The sequence below is a fragment of the Blennius ocellaris genome, assembly GCF_963422515.1.
Source record: "Blennius ocellaris genome assembly, chromosome: 7".
Taxonomy (NCBI): domain Eukaryota; kingdom Metazoa; phylum Chordata; class Actinopteri; order Blenniiformes; family Blenniidae; genus Blennius; species Blennius ocellaris.
This window is the reverse complement of record NC_137656.1, coordinates 9,726,963-9,732,962: the sequence shown is the minus strand read 5'-3', so window position 1 is coordinate 9,732,962 and position 6,000 is coordinate 9,726,963.

The following is a 6,000-nucleotide window of genomic DNA, read 5'->3' as shown; positions in this document are numbered from 1 at the left end:
CAGTGGCCGTGACACATTAAATACAAAAAGTCCCTGTTCATTTTACTCATTAAATCCAAATAATGACTTTATTAGGCACACGTCCAATCAGGCTTAACCGAATCAAAACTGTATAAAATCAGGTGTCAAACATAACTCATGATGGCTGTGATTGTGGGTCTACAGTTGGTGAGCAGTCACGATTTTACTCCCTGCTCATCCTGTCTTCACACTGCAGCGTCGGCTTGTGACATTAACCAGGTCAGATTAAGCGGTCTTAATGTTGGCAGACTATAAAAGATTGCCGTACATCTTAACTCCACTCGCCTCACCAGCTGTTCACAGATCTAACCTAAATCCTTGAATTATGATGGTTTCTCTCTTCAGCCGCGTAAAAATGGCTATATCAAAACCTTGAGATGCAACAAAGGATTTAAAAGGTTTCTCTATGATAGGTTGAGCCAATAAATACCGTGTTTCTATAATTGTAGTGAATAGCTGCAAGCCTTAAGTTGCATTCGCAAATAAATCTGCTGTAACCGGCTCTTGTCTGTAACTTCTCTGTCTGGCACGGATGTTGCCTCGTATTGAAATTGCAGGGTTTCTGTGCAGGTTGCACACTTCGTGAGAAGATAGCGTGTGAAGATTTGAGGCAGCTTTCCTTTACGTTGCGCATGAACTGAATGGGGGTGTTGAATTTTTAAGTGTTCTCTGTGGTCCGTGATGCATATCTGATGTGTACGACTGCATTTGACACAGTGGTCCTGTTAATTATTGAGTACAACGTGTTCAGTCAATTACCTGTGGGGGCTAATCGGACTCATCATGCTGCCTCTTGTCTTGGTATCGATGCAGTTACAAGATGACTTTTATAGCTGCCTCACTCATTGAGGCAATAGAAAAGTAGTGTGACGCCACTACTTTTCAGTGCCTGTTACTGTATCACTCATTTATTTATGTCATTATTTTGAAGGAGTACATTTACCGTCAAGCCCTTAAGTCAGGTTGTCTTTATTAACTTATTTTCGACATCAACTGCTGGATTCTTCTTGCACCCAGCTTTCATATTTCGTGATTTAGTCTTGGAGTCAAAATTGTTATTTTTCTTTGCATCAAATTACAAACATGAGATTTTGCAAAGAAAACTTTGACAGAAGCACAAAGGTCTTTGAAATTGTTTGAACTTCTAGATCAAGCTCCTGTTTGAAATTAGCTTTTCGATTCAGTGTTAACAAAAATCTGACTTTCTTTTTCTTCTCTATTTTGCCCTGAGCAGTAAAAATGCTTTTGTTGGGTCTGTGCTGGCTTGTTTTCATAAGACTCCAATAACTGATGCATTATTTTTGACGATTCGCCTCACAGCGAGTTTTGGTATTTTACACAGAGCCTGGCAAAAAGGTAAACAGTGACACCACTGTATTACTCAAACCACACACCCCGAGCAGGGAGAAGGCGCCGGGGGGAGACAGGAAGGAATCGCAGATTCACATAGAATATTCACCCCTCTATGCCCACAGGCTCCTTTCTGAAACCCACCTAATGACCCTCACATGTCTCCCTCTCTCACTCTGACATATAACCAGAGAGCCTTCAGCCTTGATTGTATTAGATTTATCTGCTGTTGTGATCATGGGACCTGAATAAATTCCCCCTTTTTTGCCTTTTTTTTTCTTCTTCTCAGAAGGCTTCTAAACCTTGTGGCAGGACTGCATACACATCCACAACACACCACCCCTCAGTGGCTTCATGTTAGGACAGAGTACCAAGCTGCTGTGTGCCATACAGTTGATTTCCCCAAAGTAAATCAAATTCGTGACATAGATATCTGTGTTGTTGAAATATATTGCATGTGAAAATGGTCTTTAGACTGAGAATGGTGGTCTTTACTGCTTGATCACTAACCAAAACCGGATTCAAGTAAAATACAAGACTATTGTCCTCAAGTTTAGAGGCGTCGTACTTACAGCCTCGTTGGACGAGGTTGAAAGTTAACGTGACAAAACAATGTTTAACTTAAGGCTGCACACGATTATAATATCTGAGGTCATTTTTAAACACATCTGTTAACACAGTAGTTATTGTAATAGACATGTTAATTTAGCACATTTCGTGCTAAAGCCTTCAGAGATCTTATTTGTGCATTCATGGTTCACATCAGCTGATGCTTTTTGTGAGTATGACACTCCGGCTTTGCCAACTCTTTACTACAATTAGTTTTTGTTTGATTAATTATCGTCAAAGTTTACTTGCTTCTCCCCCCAGCATCATGCATGTTGATCTGTTTGACACAGACATGAAATGTTACCATTTGTGTGGTATGAGATCAGGACTTTGTGTTTATATATACTTGACTGTATATCAGATCAGATTTTATGATCTATTAATGAACTATTATTAAACTGACGAATTCCAGAGGTTTCACGGTTTTGTTTTTGACACACATTCAATTGAGTTGTTATGATGTGTTATCCAACTCTAACAAAAGATGTTTGTTTTCTCCATCTGGAAAAGTGAGCTGTTATGGAGTTTGAGGCTTAGTCATGAATGTATTATTCATTTAGCAAAGGCAATCTTGAACCTGCTGACTGAAGAAAAAAAAAAGTTTTGCAGTTAAACAGCACAACATTCATACAGTATGAAATCAGCTCAAAATTGCAATTCTGCTAAATGATGAATTGTGTGATGGCACTTTTCACTACAGGAGAAAATCCAGAAGCTTCTTCTGGGAAGCACCAGAGAACTTCAAATGGGCACAGCTGTAGAAAAGTGTGGAGGGGAAGTTGAATGGTTTTGTTTTTTTTGTTACGTTTGGGAAGAAATCCTAATTATCAAACCCTTGCAAAAGCATCTAATAAAAACTTGTCTCAAACTCGGCCGTGAATATCCCAAGCAGAATTGTAACAAAAAACATGAGTGTTTCTGAGCGCATGTTTTAATTATTCTCATCATGGTTCAAAAAGGTCTTATGCCGCACAGCAGAAGAGGTTTAAAAGTAGGCTGAGATTATTCTCTGATAGTGTCAGGATTTTGTAGGATGGCCCCGTCACACTGCATCTCACAGCATGACCGCTGGCTACTAACCAACCAACCAACCAACAGAAATGTAGCCAGAAAGGACAGAGTAATCAATTTGACTCTGACACTATGAATCATTTATAAGATTGATGTTCCACAGTGTTGCATGAAATAAATGATATCAGTATTTATATTAGTATAAGAATCATTACACTGGTATTCCTTGTGTTCTGGCAGCTGTTTACTCTGATAATAAATTTTTAAATAGTTTTACGGGTTACAGTCTTAGCCTTGCCCACATTGCAGAACTACTAAAACCAGACAACCATTCCAGTGTGACAACTCATGCCCTCAGTTTCATCAATGTCCCACTGCTGCTCTCATACTTGTAAAAAAAAAAAAAATGGTGGGGTTGCAGTCTCAATGTTTATATGCAGTGAACTCTTATAAAAACCCACTTACCCAAACTGACCTTGAATTAACTCCCTTCGCTACATTTATAGCTGCACTTAAATATGTTTTGATTGCCCACTGTATACAGTTGCTGTTTTATCATTGCTTTGTTACTATGATAAAGCAATTGCAGGTTGTGTCCAGCAATGTGCAAACAAAGAATAAAAAAGTTCTTGAATCTTAAGGCTGTACTACTACAATGGCCTTTCCCTGCTACACTCTGTTGCCTTGTCCTTTCACTGTTGCCCTTTCAAGAAGGGATCCTTTTTTTCCACCAAGACAAATGGCTTGTATCCCTGATGTGTTTGAGCCCTCTGCAGGTTTGTATTTGTCAGTTTCAACCTCAATGGAACATTGACTTCTGTGCGTGCGTGCGTGTTTTTTTTTAACACCATCCCCATAACTCCTATGACCATGAATACGAGCAGAGATGATCGGCCACCACTCTCATCCTTAAGGCCACACACCAGATATGTCCCTGCTTTTCTACTGAACCTCAACGCTCAAGTGTTCACTCATTTAATTTTATGTCATATTTCAATCTGTTGAACCTCAGTTGAACTCTCGTGCAGACACGCTGCACGAGAGTGCATATATATATATATATATATATATATATATATTTAAAAAAAACTAAACAACTAATTGTTTCACAGGTAGTCCAAGAAAGAAATTATTTTAAACTGCCATTTTAATTGCCATTGCTATATTGATAAATTAATTTAAATGTTAAATGAATAAATAAACAAGCAAGTTTTAGACATACTTTTGAAGTTGATGTACCCAGTCACAACTTGGCCTTTTTGGTGTGAGGATGCAATCTTTTTTTTTTTTTTTAACTCCCACAATGATCGGACTTTCTCATTTCCGATTCAAGTAAATCATGCCGTTGGCTGTCTGACCAGTGAATCTGTTATTGTATCAAAGGCATCACGAAAGGACAAAGTGTCCACCTTAATTCCACCGAGATGCCCGCAGGTTACAAAATCATTTCAAAGACCCGCTGTGTGCTTTTTTTTCCCTTCAGGAAATATTTTCAGATCTTATCCTCCACATAAAACTTGAGAAAAAACAAACCCGCAATATTTTGGACGATTCAGAGTTTTTGGACATCTTTACTTTTATACATTCATGGTTAACATTTTTAACCTTCAAACTTCTATTTCCTAAATAAAAGTCTAAATTCAGGGATACCTGGAGGCTTATGGGAAATGTTATTTTCTGACAAAGCTGAATAATTGTTCAGCGGTAATCTACTGCGTTCGACTCAGCCTGTCACTTAATCATTTATGTTGTTTCCGCATGTCAAAATGCCTATAATCTTCTTCTGCCAGCAATATCACTTGAATTCATTCAGGATAATTTTGACATGTTGGCAGGTTTATTTAACTTGCACTGGGGTCCTTGAAAACATCTAGAGGAAACATGAAAATGAAATATTGGGCAAGAAGTCCATAAGTAACACTGCAACATAGTGCAAACTGGTGCCATGTATTGACTCATGTATTGACTCTAGTTCCTTTTGTTGCAAAGTGAATTGTGTGCTGCTGTTGACACAAAGTGTTTTGGGAACACTGTGAATGCCACTGTGACTGGCATTTGATTAACCACATTTTTCATTTACAAATTCACAACTGATTTTCAACTGATTGGCTCATTATCCATTAATTGTAATTGTAGTCGTTTCTTTTTACTATTGATCAATGACTTTCTCTGCGTGATTTGTCAGAGTTGACTTTACATGACGGACGTGCATTAACTTCTAGTCGTGGGACACCATCTGGGGTCGTCATATGGACTACTCCTTAAACTGGCATTGTTCTTATTTTCAATCAGAAAGCGCTGAAGTGAATTTCCTCTCAATCAGTTATGAGCAGATGTAGAGGATTTTCACTTAATGCAGTGTATAGCACAAAGCATGCTGTCACTGTTTGCATTAAATAAGCATCTCCTCTCTCGCACAGCTTAGTTGCCACAGAGGATGAAATCTGACGAGCTAATATATAATGTAGCCAATGTGAAATTTCTTATATGATAAATAGGTGTCATCATTGGAGTGCTGTTGATCCAAGCAACTTACATTCTTCATTATCAATGTGGCTTTTGGAAAAGTCTCATGTTTGATTTTAGTGCAACACGGTTTTCCGCAGCTTATTGTCAGCTATTGCATTCAAGCTGTCAAACCCTCCCCCAATATTTTTGCTTCAAGAGACAATTACCAGATAGACCAGTTGCATAAGACACAATTTGCATCATTGCATAATTGTGTTTGTAGGTTGTGCTTTAAGGAATCATTCCATTGCAGCTTCGGAGATTTGTCTTTATGTATTTGTGTGCGATTTCCGTGCTCGTGTGGCTTGCAATTTCTCATATTTGTGTGTAATCGGAGTCTAGGAGAAGCATAGCTGCAGGTATTTTGCCTCCTGCATCTACGTACCTCGATCCGCTGCAATCTGGCAGGTCGGCTCAGGTGCCTTGTGTCCCACAGTAGTAAATAAAGCATCATGCCTGTCAGGAAGGGATGGAAATGGGTTTCAAAGCAGGAAGAAAGAG